Genomic DNA, 18,648 nt, shown 5'->3' on the forward strand with positions numbered 1-18,648 from the left:
TGGCCAGTGCTATGAGATCGTCTTTTCTGAGGGAATCAAATGTGTCCTGATCAAGGTCATCCATTTCCTCTGGTTTAAATTCCGCCATGATTAAATTTTGCCGAGTTCACAGTATACAGTAGTTTTGAAAAGGCTGTCAAAATGTTGTCAAACGGCTCAAAATATTCGTCTCCCGGACGAGCCCCCAATTTTGTTACGTGCAGAGAAAACGAACAAAAGGGTGAACTCAGCAGTTAACGTTTAAACAAAATTTATTACGAAAATAAAACTAATTGCTAAGTCAGGGACAGAGTACAAGCTTTAAAAGTGTACAGACTACTTATCTCAGCTGGGACGGCAAAGCTCCAGTCTCAGAGTTGTAACAGTCAGTTGGATGAATGAACAGTCCTTTGGTTTGCAGGCTTGAAGCTACACAAAGTCCACAGTATAAATCCAGCGTTGACAGTGAAGGTCTTGAAAAGTCTTGAGAATGACTACTGCTGGAGTTTATAGTAACACACAAGAGACACGATCCCAAAAGTCTGACTGGAAGCTGAGCACGTCCCTTTTATAAAGGCATATAAGAACAATCTAGAACTTTTATTGACATGCTAATTACTGTTCTAAAATTATCTCCCTTACACAACTAATCAACTTTCCAGAACATTCCAAACATGACTAATTGAATTCAAGGTTGTGAGGTCATCAAGGGCAGTGACCTTGAGAATGTTCTAGACTAATTGAACTCAGGTCATGATGAGTGTGGGGGAAATGACCTACATAACAATAGAAATAGATCACTGAACTTGGGAGGACTGCTGGTATTACCATGTCTATGCCCATGGCTTCGTCGTCTTCTAGTGTGAGAGTTAAATAAACCCATCACATTTACACGACTCCCCCTAGGGCTGGATAAATTACCCACCCCAAGAATGTTATCGTTACATCCATAGGGCATAGCTGTGCCAAGTTCAGTGATCCAATAGTGTTCACGTTGCTTGCGGTAGCTCCTGCTAAGTTTAGAACTATTGGAAGGATGATAGATTTTTTCCAATATTCTGACTTTCATGTTTAGTATTGAATGTCGAGGACCGTTAAAATGAGTGTATAGGCACGTCGGCAAGTTATTATTTATACCTGACCTATGGCCACACATCCTCTTGGATAGTTTTTCTCCAGTCTCTCCGACATATATCAACCCACACAAAGTACAGTCAATGCCATAAATGACGTTTTTGGTTTGGCAAGAAAGGTCTTCAAAGCCTTAGTGTGGTACTCTTTTGGATAAGTTGCTCTGCATTATAGTGTCAGTTATTAAAATTGCACATGTTTTACAATTCCTTGTGTGACATGGCGACACAGAGCAGTCACATTCAAAATTTCCTTTAGGACATCTTTTAATATAATCTGTGGGCACAGTCTGGCTGACGAACCATTCGCCCTCAATGGCCCATCAGGGGTAGTTTTGTCGATCCGGTCTGGACCCAAATTAGTCAGTTCACATTACTTTTCATGCACAATATATCTTATCATAATAAGGACCCCTTTAAAAGTGCATTGTTCCTTGGCTGCACCTGTGAAATGGAGAAGAGACATTCGTGTCTGATTTATGCGGCTATTTATAGTGGATGAACCATTCATCGATAAAACTTCGAGAAATTCCCAAGCTCTTTATAAAAATTCAGACGAATATTTGACAAGACGGTGTTGGATAGATAAACAGGTATTTTTCAAGTGATGTCAAACAGTCTTCTCTTTCTTGTAATTCTCCGTGTTTAAATGGTAAGAATTCAGTTTATAAATAGAAAACATAGAAAAGACGGCATTTTATTTATTTTATCGAACTTCAGTACAGACTTCATTGTTTTTGTTTGAGTATGGCAATCCTCACTTTGACTGGGTAGGGGCTAAGTTTGCAACTGACTAGAAGGCATTTAAACATTGTTTAGAGAGCAAACGGGAAATTCCTACTGATATTGAATGCAGATGATGACCCAGGTCAAACTTACTACCACTGTTCCTGTAATATTCCATGAACATATTCTTGAAACTCCAATGTATTTGAAAATTATCGTGCAATAATTGAAACAAACAACCCTTTCGTTTTTGTAGAGACTTGTAGAGCGGGAAAACGCGTAGAAAGTGTTAAATATCCATGTTGTATATATTTCTTTCGTTCTGACAGTTTAACTTATTCTATGGTAATCCCCTGTTATTTTAGTTAACTGGAGTGAGCAGACATTTGTTTCTCAAAATCATAAGTGACGCTCGTCGTAATATAAGTTACGTTTGTGAATACGTGGTTCAGTACCACTATGTTTGAATGAATTTTCATTGACATGATACACGTTCAAAATGTAATATGTTTATTATTAAAGACAATCACTCTGCAAATTTTTTGTAAGCATTTTTTACTTCCACGTGTTTTTTTTGAAAATGGGCGTAAAAGTTTGTGATAAATATGACTATAGGACACTTAGACATTGATAACAAAACTGTATTTTGTGTTTTCTGTTATTTAAAATTGTACACTAAATATTCTACGCTACCTTTTTGGATTTATTTTTCTGTTTATTTGAGGTTGTATATATTATTAAAGTGCTTTCTTATGACTACCAAAACAAAGTTGTCGTATTAATTATTCCCTCTTATGAAATAAAGCTTGTGTTCTACTCAAGGCATTTTATTGTCTTTTCAGAATAAAGTCCATGTACTAAACACCGATGTTCTGTTTGGGTTTTTTTTATTTTCAGGCTTGAACACACTTGAACAACTAAATCTAAAGATGTACTTAATGTGTCCCATGTTTAAAACGTGTTACAGCCTCTTTGAACCGCGTCAATGAGTTCACGTTTGAACACCTTTTAGCGTTCAACATATGTTTTTATCTACTTTACACATTGATGCTCAACTGTTTGTAAATAACGCCTTGTGTTAAAAATTGAGCAGCGGTAATAAATGTATTAGAACTTTTGATGTGAGAGTAATTGAGCGCAATAACGCGTCTAAAGGTTATTAAAGAAATTGCGAGAAATTGGTGTTCTGCCCTCGAACGTTTACTCTACCAGTACAGAATAGCGTATAGACGAACGATATTCAGATTCTCATATTTTCACAGTACTTTGCTATGTTGACTGGTTCTGAACCTCGTGGAGCAAATGGAATTTTCTCCGTATTGTCTGTACGTTACACAAAAATTCCACCCCCCCCCCCAACCTCCAAAAAAACACCATACTGGTATCATCTAAAATGAATCGATGTGCGGATTGCTGTCCTACTACCTATTGGTTTGTCCACACATTCTTTTTTATGAGATTCCCCTTGTATCACCCCTATTTGTAACAATCAACCCTATTTGTAACAAAACTTAATTTTCAAAAAATTTTGCCGTAAATGTTGAAATATTAATAAAATATGGATATTTGTATGTTTGAGGGCAAATTTCTTTTTTTTCCTTGTCAAAACTGATTTTTCCGAAACTGCTTTTGTTACAAATTGGGTTGATTGTTACAAATAGGGGTGACATGTCAACCCTATTTGTAACAATCAACCCTATTTGTAACAAAACCTAATTTTCAAAAAAACTTGGCCGTATTTGATGAAATCTTGATGAAATATACATATTAGTATGTTCGGTGGCAATTTTCTTTGTTTTACTTGTTGAAACTCATTTTTTCGAAAATGTCGTGAGATTAACTTTCGTTGTGCAGGTTCCTAGGGATAAGAGCCCTACTCGTAAGATATAATCAAGTCGTGCAGATACATGCCAAAAGTTTGTTTCGGGCCAATTTTCACCAAATTCGGTCAAAAATGTTTAAAATCTTGTTTTCGTACCGAAATCATACTAAACCTATATGGGGATAACTTTTGTTACAAATTGGGTTGTTGTTACAAATAGGGTTGACGTGTCAACCCTATTTGTAACAATCAACCCTATTTGTAACAATCAACCCTATTTGTAACAAAATTTAACCAATTTGTAACTAAACCTAATTTCAAAATTATTCGCGGTATTTGATGAAATCTTGATGAAATATACATATTAGTATGTTTGGCGGCAATTTTTATTTTTTCCTTGTCGTAACTGATTTTTCCAAAATTGCTCGTTAGATAAATTTCTTTTTGCAGGTTGCTAGGGATAAAAGATATAATCAAGTCGTGCCGATACATGCCAAAAGTTTGTTGCTGGACAATTTTCACCAATTTCGGTCGAAAATGTTAAAATCTTGTTTTCTGACCGAAACCGTACTAAACCTATATGGGGTAAACTTTTGTTACAAATTGGGTTGATTGTTACACATAGGGTTGACGTGTCAACCCTATTTGTAACAATCAACCCTATTTGTAACAATCAACCCTATTTGTAACAAAATTTAACCAACTTGCAACAAAAACTAATTTTCAAAGAAACTTTGCCGTATTTGATGAAATCTTGATGAAATATACATATTAGTATATTTTGAGGCAATTTTTATTTTTTCCTTGTCGAAACTCATTTTTTCCGAAAATGCTCGTTAGATTAACATTTTTTGTGCAGGTTGCCTTGGCTAAGAGGCCTACTCGTAAGATATAATCAAGTCGTGCAGATACATGCCAAAAGTTTGTTTCTGGGCAATTTTCACCAATTTCGGTCAAAAATGTTAAAAATCTTGTTTTCTGACCGAAATCATACTTAACCTATATTGGGTTAAATTTTGTTACAAATTAGGTTGAGGTGTCAACCCTATTTGTAACAATCAACCCTATTTGTAACAAAGTTTAACCAACTTGTAAAAAAACCTAATTTTGAAAAATACTTGGCCGTATTTGTTGAAATCTTGATGAAATATACATATTAGTATGTTCCGGGGCAATTTTCTTTGTTTTACTTGTTGAAACTCGTTTTTTCGAAAATGCTCGTCAGATTAACTTTCTTTGTACAGGTTCCTAGGGATAAGAGCCCTACTTGTAAGATATAATCAAGTCGTGCAGATACATGCTAAAAGTTTGTTTCGGGGCAATTTTCACCAAATTCGGTCAAAAGTGTTTAAAATCTTGTTTTCTGACCGAAATCATACTAAACCTATATGGGGGTAACTTTTGTTACAAATTGGATTGATTGTTACAAATAGGTTGACGTGTCAACCCTGTTTGTAACAATCACCCTATTTGTAACAATCACCCTATTTGTAACAAAGTTTAAACAATTTGTAACAAAACCTAATTTTCAAAATACTTTGCCGTATTTGATGAAATCTTGATGAAATATACATATTAGTATGTTCGGGCAATTTTTATTTTTTCCTTGTCGAATCTCATTTTTTCCGAAATTGCTCGTTAGATTAACTTTCTTTGTGCAGGTTGCCTGGGATAAGAGGCCTACCCGTAAGATATCATTAAGTTGTGCAGATATATGCAAAAGTTTGTTTCGGGGCAATTTTCACCAATTTCGGTCAAAAATGTTTAAAATCTTGTTTTCTGACCGAAATCATACTAAACCTATATGGGGTTAACTTTTGTTACAAATTGGGTTGATTGTTACAAATAGGGTTGACGTGTCAACCCTATTTGTAACAATCAACCCTATTTGTAACAAAGTTTAACCAATTTGTAACAAAACCTAATTTTCAAAAATACTTGGCCGTATTTGATGAAATCTTGATGAAATATACATATTAGTATGTTCGGGGGCAATTTTCTTTGTTTTCCTTGTTGAAACTAGTTTTTTTCGAAAATGATCGTGAGATTAAATTTCGTTTTGCAGGTTCCTAGGGATAAGAGCCCTACTCGTAAGATATAATCAAGTCGTGCAGATACATGCCAAAAGTTTGTTTCGGGGCAATTTTCACCAATTCGGTCAAAAATGTTTAAAATCCTGTTTTCGTACCGAAATCATACTAAACCTATATGGGGTTAACTTTTGTTACAAATTGGGTTGATTGTTACAAATAGGGTTGACGTGTCAACCCTATTTGTAACAATCAACCCTATTTGTAACATAACCTATTGTAACAAAATTTAACCACTTGAAACAAAACCTAATTTTCAAAAAACTTGGCCGTATTTGATGAAATCTTGATGAATATACATATTAGTATGTTCGGGGGCAATTTTCCTTGTTTTTTCCTTGTCGAAACTCATTTTTTCTTAAACTACTCATTAGATAAAATTTCGGCGTGCAGGTTTCTAGGGATAAAAGGCCTCCATCTAAGAGGTAATCATGTTTTTCAGATACATGCCAAAATTTTGTGGGGGCATCAGTCACTAATTTTGGTCTAAAATGCAAAACAAATCTTCTTTTCTGACAGAAGTCATACTAACCCTATTTGTATCCAAAGTTAACGCTATTGTAACACTTAAAACAAAAAAAGAGAATTTGCTCTTCCAATAACATGGTTACAAAATAGGGCAGGTAGGTCGGCTGGTTTTTTCCCCCAATATTTCTTTTTAAAATATGCACTTTTCAGGGGTTCAGGGCGATCTAATACTTACCTCAACATTTCCAGAAAAAGTGTATTATACATATTATAGGACTAAATACATAAAAGACGTCGACGTCCCAAGCAAAAATCAAATATCAGGTGACGAACACGTGATTTTATGGGGGTTTTCTGTCTTTTTGTTACTTCTGTGTTTACGTTGCGCTAAAAAGTTTTGGGTCGCAGGCAAAAAAATAGGGTAGGTCTGGTTATCGGAACAGGACAACTTTTTCCTTTGCCATCCTATCCATTTGCAGGCCACCGAGACTTTGGTCGGCCTCTGTAAAGGATGCTTCATAGTAACTTAAATCATCATCAAACTTTAATTATAAAAACTTTCAATCACGTCGCCCTCGAGTTCGATATTTTTCCTTCCTTACTCTAATAATAATGCCGTACAGCAATGGCAATGCCGTAAAATCGATAATTTTATCAAGCTTCAGCAGCCGAAAACCATATGGAATTAAGGCAGAAAGGACCCATTATGTGGTTACTCATAATCCAAGCCAGGCACAGATAGGTGAGACACTACACATACGGTGTCCAAAGTTAGAGAGTGGAGTCGTCTATGTTCCAGATACCTTCGATCTGGTGTTTGACCTTATAGTATCGGTCACCCAAATAACCGAGTAGTTCAGAATATCACAAAAAATATAATCAAGTGCATTGTTTTAGAATTCGAGGGACAGATACTTCTCGATCTTAGTAATCATAATGTTATTGAATGTTATCGTGATCCCTATGAACATAAAAAGTAGAGATGAAACGTGATTCTGAAGAGTATTCAGAACGAAAATCTCCCAATCTAAGAAGTGGTGCGGCCGATGCAGATAATAAATCGTTGATGATAGTCTACCTCTTGAGGTTTATGATACGAAATGTGCCATGCACTTGACTCATCCCTTCATCAAAGGTCATAGGGTTACTTGTCCATCAGCGCTCGGCAGCAACATCGAGTGGGAAATTACCCTTGTGTCTCTGTCTCCCAGTTAATTTTCAGTGAAAATCTCCCTACAGCAGGTTATACAAACTGACGAATATTCAATTTGAATATTAAAATGATTGTAGACTTCATGACACAACTGACACTGGAAATGCATTCAAAATTTAAATTTACAGTTGAGAAATACCTAAAAAAACAACATTTTCCGACGTTGAAATACTTCAGGGCTCAAAGCAAAACTAAGAAATCATTCTTGATATTAAAACAAATGCAAACCAACCGGAACGTTCCAATGCCTGCTCAGAGGATCACCCAAAAACAACCTTTAAGGGACCCATCAAGGCGAAATTCTTAGATACTCGCCTACATGCAATACCCAATCGATTTCAAGAAAAAATGTAGAATTCTTCACAAGCAAATTAATAGACAGAGAATGCACGGCCACATAAACCAAACAGAAACCATACTCAAAAACGTAAATAGAAAACAAACAACAAACATTCACAACATAAAATAACTTGATCTTCACAACAACATTTAGGCTCAACACATATCAAAACAAAGGATAAAAAAGAAAGCCCGTCAAAATATTTGGAAGAACTGTGGGAAGCATTAAAAACCCTTTTGCCGAAACAACCAACAATAGCCTACAATAAAAACAAGTGTATGAATTAAAGTAGCGGCATTGAGGGTTCAAATGAATCCAAACAAATGCCAAGGCCGTATCTGTGATGAATTATCTGAAAATTAGGTAAAGCGTCACCACAAGGAACCTTAATACAAAATTTCAAAGCAATTGGATGAGTAGTTTCTAAGAAGAAGATTTTTGACCTGTTTTTTTAGCAAAAATGGTGAAATTGCCAAAAGAAGAGTCGTGGATAGATCAGCACAATTCAATACGTCTTGAAGGAATTATCTCCAGAAACCTGTATACCAAGTTTCAAAACAAACCACCTCGCAATTTAAAAAACAATTTTTTGAAAAACGACATATTTCCCCAAAATATATGCCTAAATACGCATATTTCATCAAGATTTCATCAAATACGGCCAAGTTTTTTGAAAATTAGGTTTTGTTACAAATTGGTGAAACTTTGTTACCAAGGGCTGATTGTTACAAATAGGGTTGACGTGTTGACACGTCAACCCTATTTGTAACAATCAACCCAATTTGTAACAAAAGTTTACCCCCATATAGGTTTAGTATGATTTCGGTCAGAAAACAAGATTTTAAACATTTTTGACCGAAATTGGTGAACATTGCCCCGAACAAACTTTTGGCATGTATATCCATGACTTGATTATATCTTACGAGTAGGCCTCTTATCCATAGCAACCTGCACAAAGAATTTTTATCTAACGAGCAATTTTGGAAAAACAGTTACGACAAGGAAAAAAGAAAATTGCCCCAAAACATACTAATATGGATATTTCATCAAGATTTCATCAAATACGGCCAAGTTTGTTTTTTGAAAATTAGGTTTAGTTTACAAATTGGTTAAACTTTGTTACAAATAGGGTTGATTGTTACAAATAGGGTTGATTGTTACAAATAGGGTTGACACGTCAACCCTATTTGTAACAATCAACCCAATTTGTAACAAAAGTTCACCCCATATAGGTTTAGTATGATTTCGGTCAGAAAACAAAATTTTTAACATTTTTGACCGAAATTGGTGAAAATTGCCCCGAAACAAACTTTTGGCATGTATCTGCACGACTTGATTATATCTTACGAGTAGGCCTCTTATCCATAGCAACCTGCACAAAGAAATTTAATCTAACGAGCAATTTTGGAAAAAATGAGTTACGACAAGGAAAAAAAGAAAATTGCCCCAAAACATACTAATATGTATATTTCATCAAGATTTCATCAAATACGGCCAAGTTTTTTTTGAAAATTAGGTTTTGTTACAAATTGGTTAAACTTTGTTACAAATAGGGTTGATTGTTACAAATAGGGTTGGCACGTCAACCCTATTTGTAACAATCAACCCAATTTGTAACAAAATTTAACCCCATATAGGTTTAGTATGATTTCGGTCAGAAAACAAGATTTTAAACATTTTTGACCGAAATTGGTGAAAATTGCCCCGAACTAACTTTTTGCATGTATCTGCACGACTTGATTATATCTCGTGAGTAGCCTCTTATCCATAGCAACCTGCACAAAGAAATTTAATCTAACGAGCAATTTTGGAAAAATCAGTTACGACAAGGAAAAAATAAAAATTGCCGCCAAACATACTAATATGTATATTTCATCAAGATTTCATCAAATACCGCGAATAATTTTTGAAAATTAGGTTTTGTTACAAATTAGTTAAATTTTGTTACAAATAGGGTTGATTGTTACAAATAGGGTTGATTGTTACAAATAGGGTTGACACGTCAACCCTATTTGTAACAATCAACCCAATTTGTAACAAAAGTTACCCCTATATAGGTTTAGTATGATTTCAGTACGAAAACAAAATTTTAAACATTTTTGACCGAATTTGGTGAAAATTGCCCCGAAACAAACTTTTGGCATGTATCTGCACGACTTGATTATATCTTACGAGTAGGGCTCTTATCCCTAGGAACCTGCACAACGAAATTTAATCTCACGATCATTTTCGAAAAACTAGTTTCAACAAGAAAAACAAAGAAAATTGCCCCCGAACATACTAATATGTATATTTCATCAAGATTTCATCAAATACGGCCAAGTTTTTTTGAAAATTAGGTTTTGTTACAAATAGGGTTGATTGTTACAAAATAGGGTTGACAATGTCACCCCTATTTGTAACAATCAACCCAATTTGTAACAAAAGCAGTTTCGGAAAAATGAGTTTTGACAAGGAAAAAAAAGAAAATTGCCCTCAAACATACAAATATGCATATTTTATTAATATTTCAACATATACGGCAAAGTTTTTTTGAAAATTAAGTTTTGTTACAAATAGGGTTGATTGTTACAAATAGGGGTGATACACCCCTTACGCTTAGATATCTGTCTGCCATCAGACTACCTACTTTACCATGAGGAGTCTCTGGTTCATAGGATGTAGCTGAACGGTTACGGGGCCATGGGCGTTTCCCGAAAAATAGAGCATGTATAGAAAACACAGATCTGTTGGTTTGGAGAACAAAACGTCGAAGTATGACGAATGAAGAAATGGTATTCATGATGCCACCTTGACGCTTACGGACGGCGTAAAACATTCGATATTGGATAAAACATATCCTTAGCTTTAAATTTGGTTTTGTGAAACTTTACACCCGACAACTGTATCAAAGAATTGAAGTGCAAACAATCATCATTTTCCAGGTATCGTAGACATTCTTCGTGTCTTTTTAAAAAACGATAAATACTGTTCGGAAAAATTAAATAAAATAAATATTAATATTAAATTACGAAATGGACAACGTTGATCGAGAAGAAACGTTTACAATGTTATGTTTAGCTGCTAACTGTGCAAAACTGCGGGGAAATATTTTCCGCCCAGCATGACAATGAGTTACTTCTTTTTTTCAAAAACAGTCAAAATCATGTCATAAAGTTAGCAAAACATATTTTTCATTATACTCTTATTTAGGATAGAAGTATAAATCCTGTCGATTTGTATCTTTCTTGATTACTTTACAAATTATGTTAAATCTCCACATACTGGCGGGCTGTGACAGTGTAAGCTTTTACTACAGAGCGCCATCACAACTTTGAGTGTGATAATTCGTGCGTAGTTCCGGAGGTGGAAAAGCATATACAGCTTCCTACCAAAGCTAAAACATCACAGGTCGCTGTCTCATGATGTTTAAAACTATCTACGTCCTGGAAATAATACTCCTGCTGGTAAATTGTGGTAAGTTCGGCGAAAGCAAATGCTTGAAGTTTTGTATTTTGGTATTTAAACATGTACAGTAGTCAATTCTAATGCTTTTTGAAAGGTGAAATTTTACCAGGAAATAATGCTTTTGGGTGGGTATGCCGAGATGCTACTAGCCATAGCTTTCCTTTAAAAAGGTTACATTTTGATATCAAATTAATGCGCCTACCGATTGCTATTTCAGGTACAATGATTACGTGTGAGTGGAGGGGAAATCATACACATTCTGATGGTCAAGGGGATACAGCTTTGTCCTGGTCATATGAAATTCTTGTCCGTGAGGTAACATTTACTTTAACGTTGCATAAAGGGGAAGTGGTTGGACGAGTCACGAGTCACGTTCTTCTTCGGTTACGCATTCAAAAAGAGCAACCACCGTGAAATCACACTTACTTTGCATATGAAGGGTATAATGTCGGTTGTGGTAGTTATTCGTGTGCAAATGCTCTATAGTAAGGGGTCGTGAATAATTAAAACATGCGCACGGTAAACGAAACTAAGTGCGTTTGTCCTCAACCCCCTGCCCTAAACGAAATTTTGGAAATCCGAAAATCCAACCAAGCCTCACTCTGTATCTGCTCCAACAATCGGTGATTACGTCGCTATGAAATCACGCATACGCTACCGACGCCCCCCCCCCCGCACATAACTTACCCCTTCTTCTCTGTTCAGTACCAACTCAACAATGATGCAACCAATATAATGAAATGAAACAGTGTATTCAAAATGACTGTTACATTATTTTACTCGTGCACTGATTCCCACCTATGTTAAATAGATGCTGGTGTAGCGCCGATGCCGTACTGGCCTGACACACACGATATTATGCGATATAGGAAAACGTATACTGAGATGTTGCGATAGGAAAACCTGTAGTGCGATTTTTGCGGACGGTAATCGAAATACAGCCAAACCCCCTCCCCTAAACACAGACGTTGCGTTTACCGTGCACGTGTTTTAATTATGCACGGCCCCTAAATGGGCCTCGACGAAAACTGTAGTCAGAGAAGTCTTGTCTCGTTCTTACCAGAAAGAGGTACCCACGATAACATGGAATGACCGTGACTGGACTAGACTTACGTGAGAGTGAACATGATTGCCTCCTCCTCATTTTCATATATACATTTTTTATGTTTCAGAACACGCCTGTCGGGCAAATTATTTTCAGCTTTCGTGATGAACAGGTAAAGTTATGATTTGAGGTTTAATAGAGTTTATTAAAATCCTTCATTTTTAAAAGCTCTATAGTAGCTTAATTAGTAGTCGCTCTTTGTGTACATATTTGGATTCCGAGTGAAAGTGCTGCCATATTTAACTTCTCAGATTAATGAATTTAGAGGATCAGTTGCGTGCTGAGCGACAAAGGTATATGAGCTACAAAATGCGAAGCCTAGAAAGTACCTTTCAAAAAAATGTTCGTGAATTAATGAATGAATGAATGGAAAGATGAACAATCGAAAGAACGACAGAAAGAGCCAGAAATATATACATTAGCGAAATTATGTTTGTAAACCATACATCATGATGAATAACAGCGGGAAAATAAAGACAGGGAATCTTAAAAGACACATAATAAGACAGAAATAAAAATTTACAAAGACGTTACTCTAATATGGTGTGTTCATGACACCAATTCATTTGTTCATACTGGCGAAGCAGGACTGGGTTACTCAAAGAGTATTTTTCTCGACAATAAACTTCTTTGGTTTATTTTTGAAATATACTTTTACATTTCTTAAAATTGACGGATCTATCGTGTATGCACGAGGATAATTTTGTTCCTTGAGCAAGAATAAGTTCATTAGTCATTGTTATGTCACATTGATTCATCATTAACAGGCTGCAATTATAAACGTCGATGTTGTCTTCGAACATTTGCATGTAACCTCTTTAATGAAACTAGGGAAGGCGGTAACCCTTGTAATATCTTTTTATTAAAAAGTATCTCTTGAAAAGTTCCTGGATAATAATTGTGAACTGAGCACGATTGACTGACGATATTGCGCCACGGGCTAAATCTTATACAGCATCTTTTTTTAGCCTCTGCAAGGACTTAATTGACCGAAAGTATTTACTCAGAAGTGATCTTCATCACGTTATTTTTTCGAGGTGAAGCATATGATATGAGACTTAGTAACGTATTGAATGCATATTTTCATATCTATTCAGAGTACAAGTAACGTTATTTCCATAGGTCCGTTCTTTTGAGAAATACTTCTCAAACTCTTCTTGCTATTGAAAGTGCAAGGATAATCGATGGAACAAGGTGAGCTCGATATAAATTGCCAGGCAAACTCTTCGACCTTCTGTGTTTGTCATTGTCATATTTGACGCTAAAACAATTTGCTCAATTATTTAACATCTAAGTATGAATTTAAATCTTTATATGAATATCATTTTGAGAATAAAGTTTCTAAATATATAATTAAATAGCATTATTACATGTTGATTATTTTCATTGTCCTTGTATGAATCGAAACTGCGTGCATACAATTGCACATACATACATACATACATACATACATACATACACACATACATACATAAATACATACACACACACACATACATACATACATACATACATACATACATACATACATACATACATACATACATACATACATACATACATACATACATACATACATACATACATACATACATACATTCGTCACTATATGTACGGGTGCATGTGTCACATAGTATCCGATCCCATGACTTACTCATTTATGTAACCATCACAGAATGATCGATTTGTGATAAACCTGGAGACACAAGAAATCTCTGTGTTTGGGTACCTTGACTTTGATATTGATTCCCAATACACCTTGAAACTTCTCACAGAGAACTCACAGGTAAGAACAGTTTTCTGAGTTAAGATAACTGGAGTGTTTTGAATCTTTAATTTACGTACACTTTTAAAGCATGTGCAAGCATACTGCTCTCTGAAGTCTCTTCCGTAGAATCACTCTGGGGATTTAGCTGAGAGGTTTGGACTGTAATATCTATGCTAGCTGAGAGGGGGCCGTACGTTTTGAGTTCGAATCCCATCCAGAATTTACTGAATTTCAATTCGAACGATAGATCGGGCGGGTTAATATTTTTGAAGAAACAAATACAAATACCATCAACGGCTATTTATTGGCAGCTAAACATCAACGGGTGAAGCGTAAATATCTGTATAAGTTAATGTTTAGGTGTTTTATAAACTCGCAACTCTCTCTCACAAGTATCCATTTCCTTTAAAGTTTTATTATTCTTTTATCTGATAAAGAGGATATAATGGGTCAGTCTTAAACATCTCAGGAAGTTTAGCATATACGGCGTGTTAACACAACTGTCCATCACTTCAAGCGTACGGATTTTTCAACTACTTGTCACCACTCTTTGCAAAGATTTGTGAATATATTTGAATTCTTACTCATGTTCGTGGGCTTGTGACGTCCAAGCGAATGAATCAGTATTCAGGTCACATAACCCTAAAGTGTCGCCCATTATTGACGCGTAAGGTGCTATCATATTATAGTGTCCATTCGTGGTCGAAGCGTGAAATTTCAAGGATGGAAATTTCTGTCATACAAACACTTGTTTGCTGAAATATGATCCACATCTACGCTCAAACTAAGAAACTGCTATCGCCTTGTTGCTAACAACTAAGGAAGTGAGACATCGATCGTCAATGGTTTCACTAAAGAATGAGTCCTTTACGGGAATAAATGCTAAAAATGGGGAAGTGTGATATTAACAGTCACCATTATAGACTAGAGGTGTTATGTGTCCATTGCTATTGTGCAATCGTTTTTGTTTTGTGAAATATACTCCTTCATATCCCTATTATGTATACAGAACGCAAATCAGACAATGTGCATCATCAAAATAACCCTCGAAGACGTTGAAGAATGGCCGCCATATTACAATGAAACATGTAAAATGCCGACTAGGGGACCTCGGAAAGGACTGGTATATATTTGCATTTATTTTCACTGCGCAATTAACACCAATAACAACTGAATACATGCACAAATTGTATTTGTACATGAAAACCACATTTAGCTCACGTGTGTTAACACGTGAGCTAATGTCGCAGCGATGTCTGTCTGTCTGTCTGTCTGTCTGTCTGTCTATTGGCACGATATCTCAAGAATGGCTTGTCGGATCAGAATCAAATCTGGTACATAGTTTCTATTTGAGAGTGGCAAGACCTGGTGATCGAATACGGTTTCGATGTGGCCATTTTCCATGATATGATTTTCCACGTACATAAACCATGGCATAAATGTACTTGTCAGTTTGTGTTCTGATAGCATCTTATATGGCCATTTTGTTAATAAGTTTCTCATTACCACAGCCATTACCAGACATGCCTGAACACATCTCATTTTCAGTTTATATCAGGACTATGTACTACGTTTCTTTTGGGGCTGCCTTATAGTTTTGGAAAATAAGACAGAAAGCTATAGATAGAGGTAATGGACACCTTGTGTGGAATTCTGTGAAAAGAATTTTCGATTTTGTAAAATCAATGGTTCAATCAAATGTTTCCCGATAAAACCAAATGCTGTCGAAAGTTTTAAACGGAGGTTTATAATTTTCAAATACAAGAAAAGAATGCAAGTATGCCGGTGCTCCATGAACTCTATGGCGTAAGGAGAGTATTGGTCATAAAAATCGTAACAATTACAGGTCGGTTATTGAACTAGTCTTTTGTGAGTGATAAGCCGAGCAGTTTTGACTGTGATGCCTTCTCTTAGACTATGTCATCGGGTGCCGTATGTCGTGAGTTCGAATCCCCTAGAGAATTTACTAAATTTCCTATCTTTCAAAGGGGCTATGAAAGAGGCAAAGCTTCTCAGGTTTCATTAGAAATTTAACATTCGTAGACTGCAAAAAACTTTGAAAAATTTTAACTTGTAAAAAGTCATCCCCCTGTTTGTACCATCGCGAAGTACATAATACTATCATTTTAAGAAATATACAATGCACAACATATTGTAGAATGCAAACATGATTGAGAATTGGAACTGAAATTCTTATTGTAGATCACAGGAAAATGATATTTGGCATTGAATTTGAACATATGTTTCTTAAGAATAGTATAAAGAAGCCACAATTGAGGTTAAAAGTACCGATAGTGATAAACTATCAAAATGTTAACAGTTTCATATTTGTTTTGGCAACGTTGTTTTCTGTCGTTATCATATTTATCAATCTGGTTGTGTCATTTTAGGATATGCCTATTGCTATATCACTGGGAAAGAAAAAGTCCCCCTGGAAACAATAAAACCTGGAATTAATACTTCAGCATTCGAAGTCGACTCAAATAACGATAAATGTAAGTAACAGGAATAAAGCAATTTTGTGTGATTAACACCTCGAAATGTATTTCTCTACACAATCAACTTGTCATAGTAGTCTGTTCGATTAGTGTGCTTGTATTCGATGGAAAGCGTGTTATTCAAGACTAAAGCGGAGGAATACAAGTGCGCCTGTCGCCATTGCTTATAGCGTATTGTTATAGATAAGCTTATTGCACATGGAATTTTAACCCAATTCATTGATTTTCTTATAATTTACTTTTGATTGTTCTTGCATTTATTGTTTACTTTAGAATTGTTCTCGCTTCTGTCATGTACAAAAAATTAAGACACCCTCCCGTTATTTAGGCTAGTTAGACAGTTTATTAACTCCTAATGATTTTTGGGCATTGCGAGAAGTTGATCAAGTTTTAAAGAAATTACAAAGTGTACAATGGAGTCACAGAATCACTTTCAAAGCTTAGCAAATAATTTGCATTTATTTAGAGATACATGGGCCTTGGTTAGCAGCTGCTCATCTTCTCATCTATTTTGTATTTATTTGTTCATTTATTTTTACCAAAGTAATAATATCACTATTCACAGTTTGATAGATCAAGGATTTAGAAAATGGCTGACCTACTACGGACCAATAAGCTTAAGTCTCGCGATGTGTGTCTCTTACTGTATTGGCTGTAGGTATGATAAAAAATTACATAAAAGGTAGGGATGCCTATGTATTCACGGATTAGAATGTTTTTGGATTAATTAATATCTAAAAGTATTATACATTTGATGTCATCGTACTAATATCTGGCGTGTTTAATGTTATTAGTTCTGTTCCCTAACCTGTTCAGTACCAACACCACTGATATCACCCTCAAAGTCATTCATACATGTCGTCAACAATAATAGTAGACCATTGATTAAAAAGCCTAAACATCTTAACTCGACTGATTAACTTTATACAATAAGTTGACGTTGTTAACCTACAAAAGAAGTAAGATATTTGAAAACAATCCTGACGAAACAATTAAGGACATATTTAATAGATCACTAGAAATTCAGAAGAATCTTTATGCAAGAATTGTAGAATTATTCACGAGAAGTATCAATTAATGGATATGTAAACGAAAAACCATTTTTCAAATTTACGATTTCCGAAGTATTATAGATAATGTGGTCAAACTCTCAACTGCTTTACCTCTTTCGAAACTGTATACCTGTAGTTAATGGAAGAAATGTATTCAGCATTAACCGCAGGATTCGACGATCTGCTGCATTACACATAACATTATAGCTGATACATTGCTTTCCATGTTCTTTTGGCCCTTGTGTTGTTCAAGAACCTTTATGTTAAATTTACTTGTATAATATTTCACTTTTCTCTCCGTCGTTGTGACCTTCTCAAGGAACTTGGACTCCACCATGTCAATAGGCTGGCAAGGCATTTTAAAAAAGAGATCAGTTTTATTTTTTGCGAGAAGTCAAATTTTAAACAATTACAAAGTTTACAATGGCGTCGCCGGATTACTTTCAAAGTTTGCTTAACAATGTGTTGGATGTTAACTGGTCTGCTACTATCAACTGCGCATCTTCACACCCTGCTTTAAATTATTGAGAATTTGATTCTGCAAAGGTGTAAAACCCACTTTTTGTTGATATATGTTGAAGACTTAATGACAGCCAACCAAAATGTACGATAGAAATCTATTGGCCTAACTCTGATCGACAACAGTAACTGAATTCTGGTGGTATCTCTTTCGTATACATTTTAGGCATGATGACAATGTATTTACCGATAGTGGAAACCAATAGACGACTAGATTTTAGAAGATCTGACATAGGGTTAAGTTGCCGGCCTTGAAATACAATACCAGTTTTTTAAAGAAAAGGTATGTTTTTTCCGCATACATAAAAAAGATATGCTGTTCCTTATTATCATTATTCACTTTGTAAGTATAAATACTCATTCAGTTACATACTATAAACAGAATAACCTCTTAAATTTCTTTAAATCTTTACAGTTGAAATATTCTCAGTTTAATCTTTGGTGATAAACTAATATATGCTGCGAATAATAATTTTGGGTTATTACTTGAA

At 35.2% G+C, this 18,648-nt stretch overlaps 1 long non-coding RNA gene across 1 annotated transcript; it reads left to right on the forward strand.

Annotated features, from left to right (window-relative positions):
- The first annotated feature begins 11,115 nt into the window (after positions 1-11,115).
- On the forward strand, positions 11,116-16,583 carry LOC139118903 (uncharacterized). Its single transcript, XR_011548816.1, has 4 exons — positions 11,116-11,224; positions 11,433-11,530; positions 12,388-15,211; positions 16,479-16,583. It is a non-coding gene; the product is annotated as an uncharacterized lncRNA (long non-coding RNA).
- Positions 16,584-18,648: the final 2,065 nt, after the last annotated feature.

The sequence above is a fragment of the Ptychodera flava genome, chromosome 19 (genome assembly GCF_041260155.1).
Source record: "Ptychodera flava strain L36383 chromosome 19, AS_Pfla_20210202, whole genome shotgun sequence".
Taxonomy (NCBI): domain Eukaryota; kingdom Metazoa; phylum Hemichordata; class Enteropneusta; family Ptychoderidae; genus Ptychodera; species Ptychodera flava.